Genomic DNA, 12798 nt, shown 5'->3' on the forward strand with positions numbered 1-12798 from the left:
GAGCTCGTTTTCTAACTTCCCAAGGTATGTTAAGGAAACGTACGTTAAGCCTTTAAGAAAGATGAAATGACCTGTAAGATGGTTTAGAATTGATATATATCGGTGGTCGCAGAAGCTTGCAAGAATGACGGGGTATGAAATCATTGGAGTGCGAAAATTTCATTTCGAACGAATTTGGGAAAGATTATTGAAAGGTTTTATGAGAATTTCTTGCTGCCCTCTCAAACGGCTTTGGAGTAGTGAAAAGAAGAGCTGATGCAAGCTTGATAAAGATAGTAGGAAGGGACGCGAAAGTAGAAGAGATGCATTGGGAAGCGAAAGAGGGTATGAAGTCCACATATACGCATTTATCCCCACTCCGCGAAGAGGTTCAAGATAAGACGCCATTGCCCCAGGTATGCAATGCAATGCTTTACTTCTAATGCTTTTGATTGTGGTGGCCATATTGTGAATGGCAGTATTATTTTGGGCTGCTGTGACGATGTGATACTAGTGTAATATTATAGGGAAAACTCTGGCGAAATTTCTATAGAATTCCCGAGAACTTAACATTCGAGGACGAATGTTCTAAAAGGGAGGAAGAGTGTTACACCTTGGAAAATTTCATGTCGTTGCATAGTAAATAGACTAGCATAGGGTAAGAGGTATATGATGTCCTTACAAGTAAGAAAGTCTACTTAACGGTTCTAATTGAGATTCCAAAGACATTTGAGGCAAGAGAAGAAAGTTCGATGAAGAATGTAAGGTTAAGTCGTGTTTTGGAAAGGTTTTGCAAAGTACCGAACTAATGGTGACTTAATAATGTCTTGAGGAAAATTTATAATTCTCCTTAGGATGTTAACGAAGTGCTAAACAAGTGTTAAGAAGGTTGCATAAGGATTGGAGATCAAACGAAGCGGCGAGAACAAGATCGGAGAAAAGGTGGATTATACGACCATTTATATGGTCTGTATAAAATTATACGGACCGTATAAAATTATACGGACCGTATAAGGGTCCGTATAACTCCCGACGGACAGTTTTAAAGTTTTATAATAAGAGGACTCCAAGTCTCATTACCCATTTTGTTATTTCCTCCACTTCTCTCAAAACCTCTAGAAGGTTCTACACATTTTATTAACATAGAAGCAAGGAAAATCAAAGAACAACATCATCAATCCAAGGAAAGCAAGTGTAAGGGAGCTCTTTAGGGTTGCTTGAAGTCAAGAAATCTCTTTGAATTGAAGTTAGGGTTTTCTCCAAGTGAGGCAAATCCATTCAAAACCCATTCCTACTCAATCAAATGTGAGTCTTATGATTATTTCATGTTATTAAGTATATTGAATGGTTGAAAAATTTAGATTATGGAAGAAGGTAGAATATGGAGCTCAATTGTGAAATAATGGTATTCGTGAAAAATAGTTTGACATGAACCATGATTCTTGAGATGATATGAGTATAATCTATTTATAAATGATATTAAGAATATTGGGGAAGCATTATATGAGGATGAATGTGGTGTTGTATCATGGCTATGGTTATGAATGACCTTGAGAGGGAATTTCGGGAATTGGATAATGTCGAACTTGCTAAAGTTGCAGATTGTGATATTAGGAATGTTGTTATTGATGTTTGGGAGTTGTTATATCATACGGAGGAAGTTTTAGAAACAAAGGAAATGCTGCCCAATTTTCATTAGCTCTTAGTCGCTCTAGTTTAAGCTTAAGTATGTTTTTGATTATCTAACCTCGTACGAATTCTCTTGAATGTAGAGTTGTGAGCTTGGAAGGAAAGCATTTAGTGGATAGAGTTACGGAGACGTGAAGGTATGTGAGGCTAGTCCCTTTCTTTTAAAGGCATGACTCTTATATTGTGATTCCTTCTCTATATTTCCATGATCTTCTTACACTCTAAAAGAGGAAAGTTAATGATTTTTAAGAGATTCTTATGAAATAGAGATGAGATATGTTCCATGATAATGATGCTATGATGAGTTCGATATTCTTATTTTTATGAGTTCATGAATGTTGCTTCTTGTTGTTAGTCTCACCTCATGTTTTGAGTTCCTTCAGGGTGAGACATGATGATCATGATTATTCCATAACATAATCGGAGGCTCCTGACCTTATGTCACTCGGATAGATTGATAGCTTTTATTTGAGCTCCCATGTATGCAGTGGCTTACGTATATGTAAGATTACACCGCGCCTATATGGCCGGGCAGCACCGCTAAGGCGGTCGGCTTATGAATGAGTACACCGTATCAATATGGCACGGGTTGCACCACTAGTGGGCGGCATGAGATGACTATCCCGGACGCGGGCTAGTGATGACATATAACGCAGACAACTTACTCATATATATATATATATATTTGTAATCTGGTTTTAAAGGTAAAAGTGAGCATGCATGATTCCGCTTCAAGAGGCAAGCAGTTTCAGTTATTTTTTTTTTCTTTCTTCTTATGCTTTCTATATTTCATTATTATGTTACCATACATGCCTTACATAATCAGTACATTTTTCGTACTAACATCCTTTTCTTTTTTGGATGCTGTGTTCATGCCCACAGGTAGACTGGGAGGCGGCCCAGGTTTCTAGGAGCTACTCAGCAGATTTACAGTAGCACTCCACTAGTCCGGACGTACCATTTTGATACATTATTTTGTGTATATACTTGAGTATGACGGGATCTTGTCCCGTCCTTATGTCTCAGTACTCCAGTAGAGGCTCGTATATACGGATGTGTGGGTAGCTGTTGTCTTATGGATGCTTCAGTGTATATTCTTGTATATCATTTTTGCAGCCGCGAGGGCCTATGTATATTTGTGTATTGCCTTGGGGATTATATGTGTCCAGGATGAGTATGATGACTAGCGTAATGAGGGGTGCTCGGTAGTCAGCTCCAGGTACCCGTCAGGGCCCCTAGACGGGTCTTGATACTAGGGTGAATGCTACTACCATTAAGTTTGAAATGTCTCTCTATCATATTCTCAAACAAGACGGATACTTTCAGAATGCAGTCAATGATAATCCTCACCAGCATATAACAAACTTTTTGGAGGTATGTTCCCATCATATCCAAAGGGTGTGCCTCAAGAAGCTGTTCGGCTGAAACTCTTCAAATATTCATTAGCTGGAGATGCGAGAAAATGGTTCACAAAGCTGCCCTAAAACTCTATTGCTACATGGGGGGATATGGTCAAAGTGTTTCTCAGGTAGTGGTATCCCCCGAGTAAAAGAGCTGAGATTCGTGATCAGATTTACGAGTTCAAACAACGTCATGGGGATCAACTTTTTGAAGCTTGGGAGAGGTACAAAGAATATTTGGATAGAAGTCCGAACAATGGTTTCCCAGATCATATTCTGAAGGAGAAGCTCTCCAGAGGGTTGGATCCTATGACTCAAGCAATAGACAATAATGCTGCTGGTGGGTGTTTCATGAATAAGTCCTATGCTAGTATTACTGATATACTTGATCAATTGACTACACACAATCAAGCATGGCATTCGAGTACTTCTGATGGTTTATCGCTTGGGACACCATTGATCCAAAGTATTGTGAAGGATAGTCAGGAGACACAGCAGGCATTATCAACTGGCCACTAATATCTCTTTACTAACGAAAAGGTTTAATGATAGGGAGGGGAAGAAGGTAAACATTTGTGAAGATATCTCAGGCATGTCACCTGGAATGTATCAAGTCCAAGAAGGTCCATATCAAGAGGGTCCCCCTCCTCCAGTTGAAAATGTTCACTATGCAGACTACATAGCAAAAATTGATGTTCCCTGGCCAATTCAAAGATACTGGAGACCTCAACAAGGGCAAGGTGCATACAACAACAACTAAGGAAACTACAATAACAACTATGGTGGATCGAACTAAGGTAGATACAACAACAGTAATGATAACTTCAGAAACAGAAGTTCCAACCCTTACATTCCAACAAAAGGGCAGTCTAATGATCAAGGTAGTTCGAGGTTGGAGTCAATGATTGAAAAAGTGTTGACAAGTCAGACGAATACTGAATAGACATTATCAAAGCTATCAGAGACAGTGGTTTCTCACTCAATAGCTATTCAAAACCTTGAATAACAGATGCGTGACCTTTCAAGAGAGAAGCATCCTGCTAAAATAGGAGGACTTCTTAGTGACACTATTCCAAACCCTAAGAATGAAGGTGGTGGTTTGGAGCATTCTTTTGCTATCAGCACGAGAAGTGGTAAAATACTTCAAAGTGCTGACTACAAAGTGGTTGATCTAAATCCGGTTAATGAGAAAGAAGAGGTACAGCCTGATGTGCCTAATATAGATGATGAGATTCGTGTTGAAGAGAGAGTTGCTGATATTCCAGATGTTGCTGCTGATACTAGTACACCGACAATAAAAGGGGCTCTTCACCCTTTGGCTCAGATGTACAAAGCAAAACCCCCCGTTCCTCGGAGATTGTCAAAAAAGAATGATGATGCTAAGTGTCAAAAGTTCTATGATCAGTTGAAGTAGTTAAAATTAAATTTTCCATTCTTAGATGCTGTGAAAGAAATGCCCGATTTTGCTAAGTACTTAAAAGACCTATTGACCAAGAAAAAGATGGTGCAACATGAGACCGTGAGTCTGACTCACACAGTGAGTTCCATTATTTCAACAACTACTGTCTAGAAAAAGGGAGATCCTGGGACGTTCACCATTCCTTGTTCTGTTGGGTACCATAATTTTATTCGTGCTCTGTGTGATAATGGGGAGAGCATAAATTTAATGCCACTTGCTATCTACAAGCAATCAGATTTGGGGCTGCCAAGGCTGAATACTATGAGGTTACAGATGGCTGACAGATCTATTAAGCGGCCAGTTGGCGTGGTTGAAGATGTTTTTGTGCGGGTTGGTAAATTTATGTTGCCCGCTGATTTGTGATTCTTGACTGTGCTATTGATCGGGACATTCCTATTATTTTGGGGAGACCTTTCCTTGCTACGAGAAGCGCTCTGATGGATTCGAAAATAAAATAAAATGAAATTCTGAGTCAATGATGAGGAAGTTACTTTTCAGGTAAGTAAGGGCATGAAGTTACCAAGTGCTTACGAGAGAATTTCAGTGATTGATTCCTTTGATGTTGTTGATGAAGCTATGGAATTCAAGATGGAAGAGGAAAGTTTGGGAGAAGCTCTTGCTGCGATTCTCATAAATTTTGATGCTGAAGACATGGAAGGTTAAATGGAGACGATTAATTCACTTGTTGGGCTGGGCTCATATTCTTGCCACCCAAAGAAGCTGACTCTTGATCTGAAAAATAGAACTCCTCCTCCAGGAAAGCCTTCTATCGTTGAACCACCAAAGCTTGAGCTTAAGTAGCTCCCATCATATTTTAAGTATGAGTTCCTTGGTCCAAATAATACTTTACCAGTGATTGTTTCAGCATTACTGAATGAGGAGCAGATCGAGAGGCTAGTGGAGATATTGCGTGAGTATAGGTGTGCTATTGGCTAGACCATAGCAAACATTCAGGGGATTCCTTCTAGGATCTGCGAGCATAAAATCCAGTTAGAGGAGGACATCAAACCATGTATGGAACATTAAAGGAGAGTGAATGAGCACATGCAAGAAGTTGTTAAGAAAGAAATCATCAAGTGGTTAGATGCTGGAGTGGTTTACCCTATTGCTGACAGTAAGTGGGTGAGCCCTGTTCAATGTGTTCCGAAAAAAGGCGGGATCAGAGCGGTGCCCAATTCAAAGAGTGAGCTGATTCTGACGAGGACCGTGATAGGTAAGAGGGTTTGCATGGACTATCGCAAGCTTAACACTGATACTTGCAAGGATCACTTCCCTATGCCTTTTATTGATCAAATGCTTGATAGGCTAGCGGGGTGGTCTTACTATTGCTTCCTTGGAAGTTATTCAGGCTACAATCAGATCAACATCACCCTTGAAGATCAGGAGAAGACGACATTTACTTGTCCTTATGGGACATTCTCTTTCAGCAAGATGCCCTTCGGTCTTTGCAATGCACCGGCTATATTTTAGTGGTGTATGATGTCGATATTTTTTGATATGGTGGAAGACGTTCTTGAGGTCTTTATGGATGACTTGTCGATTGTTGGTGATTCCTTTGAGGACTATCTTGACCATCTGGGTCGAGTGCTTAAACGCCGTGAGGAGACCAATCTGGTGCTGAATTAGAAGAAGTGTCACTTCATGATGAAGGAAGGTATCGTCATCGGGCATAAAATCTCTAAAAAAGGGATTGAGGTCAATCAGGCAAAGATCGACGTGATTTCAAAGCTTCCTCCACCTATCTTAGTTAAGGGTGTCCGGAGCTTCTTCGACACGCTGGTTTCTATAGGTGTTTCATCAAGAATTTCTCAAAAATTGCTAACCTGATGTGTAAGCTTCTTGAAAAAAAGGCTAAGTTTGAATTTGATGAGAAGTGCCGAAAGGCATTCGATAAATTGAAGGAGCGTTTGACCACAACTCCTATTATTGTTTCACCAGACTGGTCTCTACTGTTCGAATTGATGTGTGATGTGAGCAAGTTTGCTATCAGTGCTGTACTTGGCTAGATACATAAAAAAATCATACACCCTATCTATTATGCCAGAAGAACATTGAATGCGGCTCAGATGAAATACATGGTGACTGAGCAAGAGCTGCTTGCTATAGTCTTTGCTTTTGAAAAATTCTGACCCTATTTGTTGGGGTCTAAAATTGTGGTGTACACAGATCATGCTGCATTGAGGTACCTAATGTCAAAGAAGGAGGCTAAGCCGTGACTGATCTGATTTGTCTTTGTTGTTGCAGGAATTTGATTTCGAGGTGAAAGACCGCAAGGGAACTGAGAATCAGGTTGCTGACCATCTCTCTCGGCTTGAAGAAGCTGGGAGACCTTCAGATGAGCTAGATATTGATGATGCGTTTCCAGATGAGCGGGTGTTGGCGGTGTCAATGGAGGTGGCACCATGGTATGCAGACATTGCCAACTATTTGGTAACAGGCATAATTCCAGAGGAGATCAAGTCCTACCAAAAGAAGAAGTTCTTGCGGGATTCTCATCAATACTACTGGGACGAGCCCTACTTGTTCAGAACATGCGCTGATAATATCATTCGGCATTGTGTTCCCGAAAGTGAAGTGATGGCGATTCTAAAGGCATGCCATGACTCTCCAGTTGGGGGTCATCATAGTGGTAACCAGACTGCTGCTAAGGTTCTTGAATGCGATTACTACTGGCCTACTCTCTTTCATGAGCAAATCTGTTGGTGCGGTCTTATGATCAGTATCAGAGACAAAGGAGTATAGGTAGGAGGCAAAAGATGCCTATGAACTTTGTAATGAAAATGGAGGTGTTCGATGTCTGGGGTATTAATTTTATGGGACCATTGTGAGCTCTTGTGGAATGAAGTATATCTTGGTGGCCGTGGATTATGTGTCGAAATGGGTAGAAATGGTGGCTTTACCTAATAATGAAGCTAAGAGTGTCATAGGGTTCCTAAAGAAAAACATACTTACTTGATTTGGTATCCTGAGGGCTATAATCAGTGATGGCGGTTCTCACTTCTGCAATAAAGCCTTCGTGGGATTGATGGAGAAGTATGGCGTAAAACATAGGGTGGCAACACCTTATTATCCTCAGACAAGTAGGCAAGTTGAAGTCTCCAATCGGGATATCAAGAGTATTTTAGCTAAAATGGTGAATGCAAACAGAACTGATTGGGCCCACAAGCTCGATGATGCTCTATGGGCTTATCGGACTGGGACTTCGCCTTTCAAGCTAGGGTTTGATAACGCTTGTCACTTGCTAGTTGAACTTGAACATAAGGCTATGTGGGCCTTGAAGAAATTGAACATGGATTGGAAAGAAGCGACTAAACTCAGGTTGTTTCAACTCAATAAGATGGATGAATTTCGGTACCAGGCATAGGAGAGTGCAGCACTATATAAAGAGGGGATGAAGTAGTATCATGATAAGAAGATCTTGAAGCGAGAATTCTACAAGGGTGATCCTGTCCTCTTTTGTTTAACTCTAGGTTGAAGCTGCTACCGGGCAAGCTAAAATCAAGGTGGTTCGGTCCTTTTGAGGTGGTAAGTGTCTCAACCCATGGAGCGATTGAATTGAAGTCCAGAGATGGAGCTCGGACATTTAAGGTGAATGGGCAGAGGGTGAAGCACTAGCATGATTGCATTGATGGGGATAGAATTGTTGATCGATACAGGTTGAATCATTTGGGAATGAATGCTGACCCGGAGAATCCTGACTAGGAATAAAATGGTGTCACTGTCTTGCCGCGACGTTAAATCAAGCTCTTCATGGGACGCAACCTATGTTTTGACTTTCCCTAGATTAGTGTAACGTTTGTTCGTTTTGCAGGAAGCACAAGAGAAAACGTAAAGTTCAACGGTCCTGTGGTATGTTTGTCGAGATGTCGACAAAGTGATGTCAGTTGAGTCATTTGTGGATTTTAAAAGAATATGTATTTTAGATGATTTCAATTGGTTTAAAGTACTTATTTGATTGAAAGTTTTCATAATCGTTATAAAGATAATGATTTCTATTTGGAAAAGTTTTATGTTCTTAAAAGTTTTTGAAATGACAGGTTTTGATAGAGCGAATGTCTAAGGGTTCGCTCGACTCTGATGAGAGTCGGGTGCCCTTCATGCCCTACCATTGTTAGGGTGTGACAAAGTGGTATCAGAGCTGTTCGTTCTAGGGGTTGCCTGCAAAGTCGTGTCAGGTAGAGTCTTGTTCATAGGTATGTTGTTGACCACACTTATGAACAGGAGGCTACAGGGCATCTAGGATGGTTTCCCTTCATTCAGATCATAGATTGTGCTATGTACGTGTTGTAGTCCTTGAATCCTTGCCGCTAACTTTAAGATTTGAATTTTGATTAAGTGATTGTAAAGTGTGGCTATGTTTGCGAAATTAGAATTGCTCGTAAGAAAGGTAAGTTCTCTAATGATTAATGATTGCTATTTGAGGTAAGTCTTTGCAGGTTAAGGATTGCAGTAAGGAAGGTATGCTTCTTATCGAATTGAGAATGCTGTTGTGAGGAGCATTTGTACAGGTATGTATAGGGTGTTGTAATATGATTGTGGCCCTGTGAGGCGTGTTGATATATTTTGATTGTTGCCCTGTGAGGCTTATTGGTTAGCTGTGTACAGGTGGGTAGTACAAATTATAGAGAAGATTATTACGACTAACTCAAAGAAATGATTTACAGAAAGGATTATGGAATCGATTATATGTTAAAGTTGAGTTAAAGAATGTCATAGAGATATGGGTTGTTCTTGTCATACTTTGGATGCTGGAGATATTAAGATGATTGTATATAAGTTAGATCGATGATTTGGGGGTACTTAGTTCCTACAGATCGGGAGTTGTCGGTAAAATGAAGTAGAGTCAGAGTTTATGTTTGCCATTGATGCAGAGATGATTACGTTGAGAAGAGCCACGACTAGTTAGAGAGTTAACATAATTGCAGAACGAGGGTTATGAGAGTATCAAGAGGAGGCCAGAAGCGTCGTGGTTCGGTATCCAGGTATGTTAGTGACTTTCTCAGAAGCATATTTTCTGACTTATGAGTTTCAAGAACAAAGAGATTAACAACAAGAATAGAGAAAGGTTTGTAAACCTATGATGTTAGTAAGTTCAGTAAAAGACTATGAAGGGTATGAGCGGATTTAAACAAGTTAGAAGTCGGTAAATAGATGACAAGATTTCAGGAGGGATAGAAGCAAGCGTAGGAAAAAGTGAGCAACTAACTGATGAAGACCTGTTATATTAAGTAGAGTGATGGTACGATTAAATACAATATGTTAACGGGAATAATGATTCAATAAGGGGATGTACCAAAGAATGGGATCAAGGACAGCGTACAAGACTAGTTTAAACATTCGAGGACGAATGTTCCTAAGGGGGGAAGGATGTTACATCTGGTACTTTTATACGTTGGATATGTCGTAAATTGATCGACATAAGTTCAAGGACAAAATTATTTTTGGCATTATAATTATTTATCCGATGCTTAACAACTGATAAGTAAGTGTGTGGAAGGTTTAGAGGTTAAACGAACATAAGAGAATAAGTTTTGTCAAAAGTTGGATTTGGATGCATGTTTTACGGACCGTATAAAAGAACTATGACCCGTATTTTTATCAGCGTCTTAATCTTTATGGAATATTTAACATATGTCCTAATTTGCATAAATTCCTATGGTTTATTAATTATATAATTGAATTTTTTGAAAATTAGTTAGTTAGGAAAATATATTCTTTTATAGTAGTAAAGCATTATATAATTGGATAAGTACAAAAAACATGTGTTTGTTGCTAGTCATATTCTTTCCAGAATATAATTCCACCGCATCAAAATTAAAGAGGAAACAAGTACTTAATGCTCCATTATTTCATGTTGAAAAAATTAGGTAGTCTCTCTCATTTCATTCTTGTAAACAACTTCAATTTGGGGGAAAATTATATAGGAGAAGAAGAAGAAACGTTTCCAGCAACATTGATCATTTTGTGAATTCTTTGAAGACCCAAAAAGTTGGCAGCAACATGTATTCTTTTCGGTGATTGTGCAGGTAATTAATCTCAAGAACATCAAAGGGATTGCAAGTAGTCTTCTTGTTCCAGCAAACTCGGGAAAAAGTGGGCTGGTTCCATTATTGTTTAAGGTGAGTAATCACTTCTTATCATTGTAGAGGTTATCATAATGGTCGTTGTTAAGGTGTCTATCGTATAGGACTCACGGGACAGTGTCCAAAAGTCGTGAGTTTGATTGTTTGATGTTGCTATAAGCTATTGTTGAGCTGTTCTTGATATGTAGAAGTTCTGAAGTTGTTGTCATGGTTGTGTATGTCACGACCCGCCTAGTGGGCCATGACGGGCACCCGGAGCTGACTACCGAGTACCACACATCCTACCATTATCGTCTTGTCCTATACACATATAAACCCCAAAAACATGTACTCATATATATATACACATAAGCCCTCGCAGCAACAAAAGAATAGTATACACAATATACATCGAGGGTTACATAACACCTGCTACCCACATACGAGTATCTACGAGCCTCTAACTGGAGTACTAAAATCATGAAGACGGGACAAGACCCGGCCATGTCCAAGTATATACACAAAAGAATATAACCGAAACGGCACCTCCGATCTATGGAAGTGCTCCCGTGCAAGCTGATCTGGCTCCTAGGAAGCTGGGTCGTCTTCCTGTCTACCTGTGGGCATGAGCACATCATCCAAGAAGAAAAGGGATGTCAGTACGAGCAATGTACTGAGTATGTAAGGCATGTATCATAAAATAACAAGGGAATAAGAAGATAAAATAAAGATAAGGAGATAACCGGTGACTGCTTGCCCCTTAAGGCGGAGTCATGCATGCATACCCGTAAAATATCATATCATGTATAGCTGCGGAACGTGCAGCCCGATCCATATATCATCATACATCAATATATTGCCGTGGAACGTACGGCCCGATCCATTACCTATATAGCCCGCGTCCGGGCATCCCGCGTCCGGGATGATATCATAAGATACCAGATGATCAGGTGGCTATGCGTCAATAGCGCCTCACCTTTCCCCATGTCTACTATATACATATACATATCATATACATATATAATATACGTAGCATGCATGAGAGCCCAAATAAAAGTGCGCTCTATCGGAGTGACGTAAGGTCGTGAACCTCCGATTATATTATGGCGTCATCATCATCGCTATGTCTCACCTTGAAGGAACTAATATCATGAGGTGAGACAACAACGAAGAATAGAATCAATGAAATCATAAGCATAGAAACATCAACATCTTGAAGTCATCATTGTCATCTTTATCGTTATAGAACGTATCTCGTAAGAAGCTCTCAAAGTTCTTCAAACTTCATCTTTAAGGGATGTAATAAAGTCATGGGAGTGTAAGAAAGAAATTATGGAACAAGAGTCATGCCTTTGAAGGAAAGGGGGTAGCCTTACATACCTTTGTATCTCCTTAATGATGTCGACTAAAAGCTCTCCTTCCGGCTTACAATTCTACATACAAAGAGGTTCGTACGAAGGTTAGATTGTTGAAGGTATACTTAGGCCTGAACTAAAGCGAATGAGGCTAACGAAAATTGGGCAGCATTTCATTTGTTCTAACAACTTTCCCTCAAATAATGAAACAGCTCCCAACATCATAGCAACGCCCATAATATCATAACACATAATTTCCCTTGGCTAGACGTTATTCAATTTCCAAATTCACCCCTAATATTCTCCACAGCCACAACTATAATACAACATCATACTTATCTTTCACATAATACTTCCTCAACCTCATTAGCATCTTTCATGACAAGATTATACTCATATTATACCATGAATCATAACTCAACTACTTTTCAAACCAACATACCATTATTTGTATACTTAAGCTCATATTCCATACTTGTTTCTAATACAAGTTCTTCAACTACTCAACACCCTTACTAACATGAAATAATTGTAAAACTCACCTTGATTGTGTAGAGATGATCTTTGGATGAGAATAATCCACTTGAGAAGAACTCCACTTCACTACCAAAGAGATTTTCAACTTCTATCAACCCTTAGGAAGCATTCACACCCTTGATTCTACCAACTTTTGATGTTTGATCCTTGATTTCCCTTCTTGGATATTTGTTAGTGTGATATGGAGAGGTTTTTAGAGGTTTTAGGAAGGTTGGAGAAGTGAGAAGTGAGAAAAAGAAGAGAAAACCGTGCATATATAAAAATTGCACTCGGACCCGACCCGAAACATACGGTTCACTATACGGACCGTACAATCT

The sequence above is a fragment of the Lycium ferocissimum genome, chromosome 9 (genome assembly GCF_029784015.1).
Source record: "Lycium ferocissimum isolate CSIRO_LF1 chromosome 9, AGI_CSIRO_Lferr_CH_V1, whole genome shotgun sequence".
Lineage (NCBI taxonomy): Eukaryota > Viridiplantae > Streptophyta > Magnoliopsida > Solanales > Solanaceae > Lycium > Lycium ferocissimum.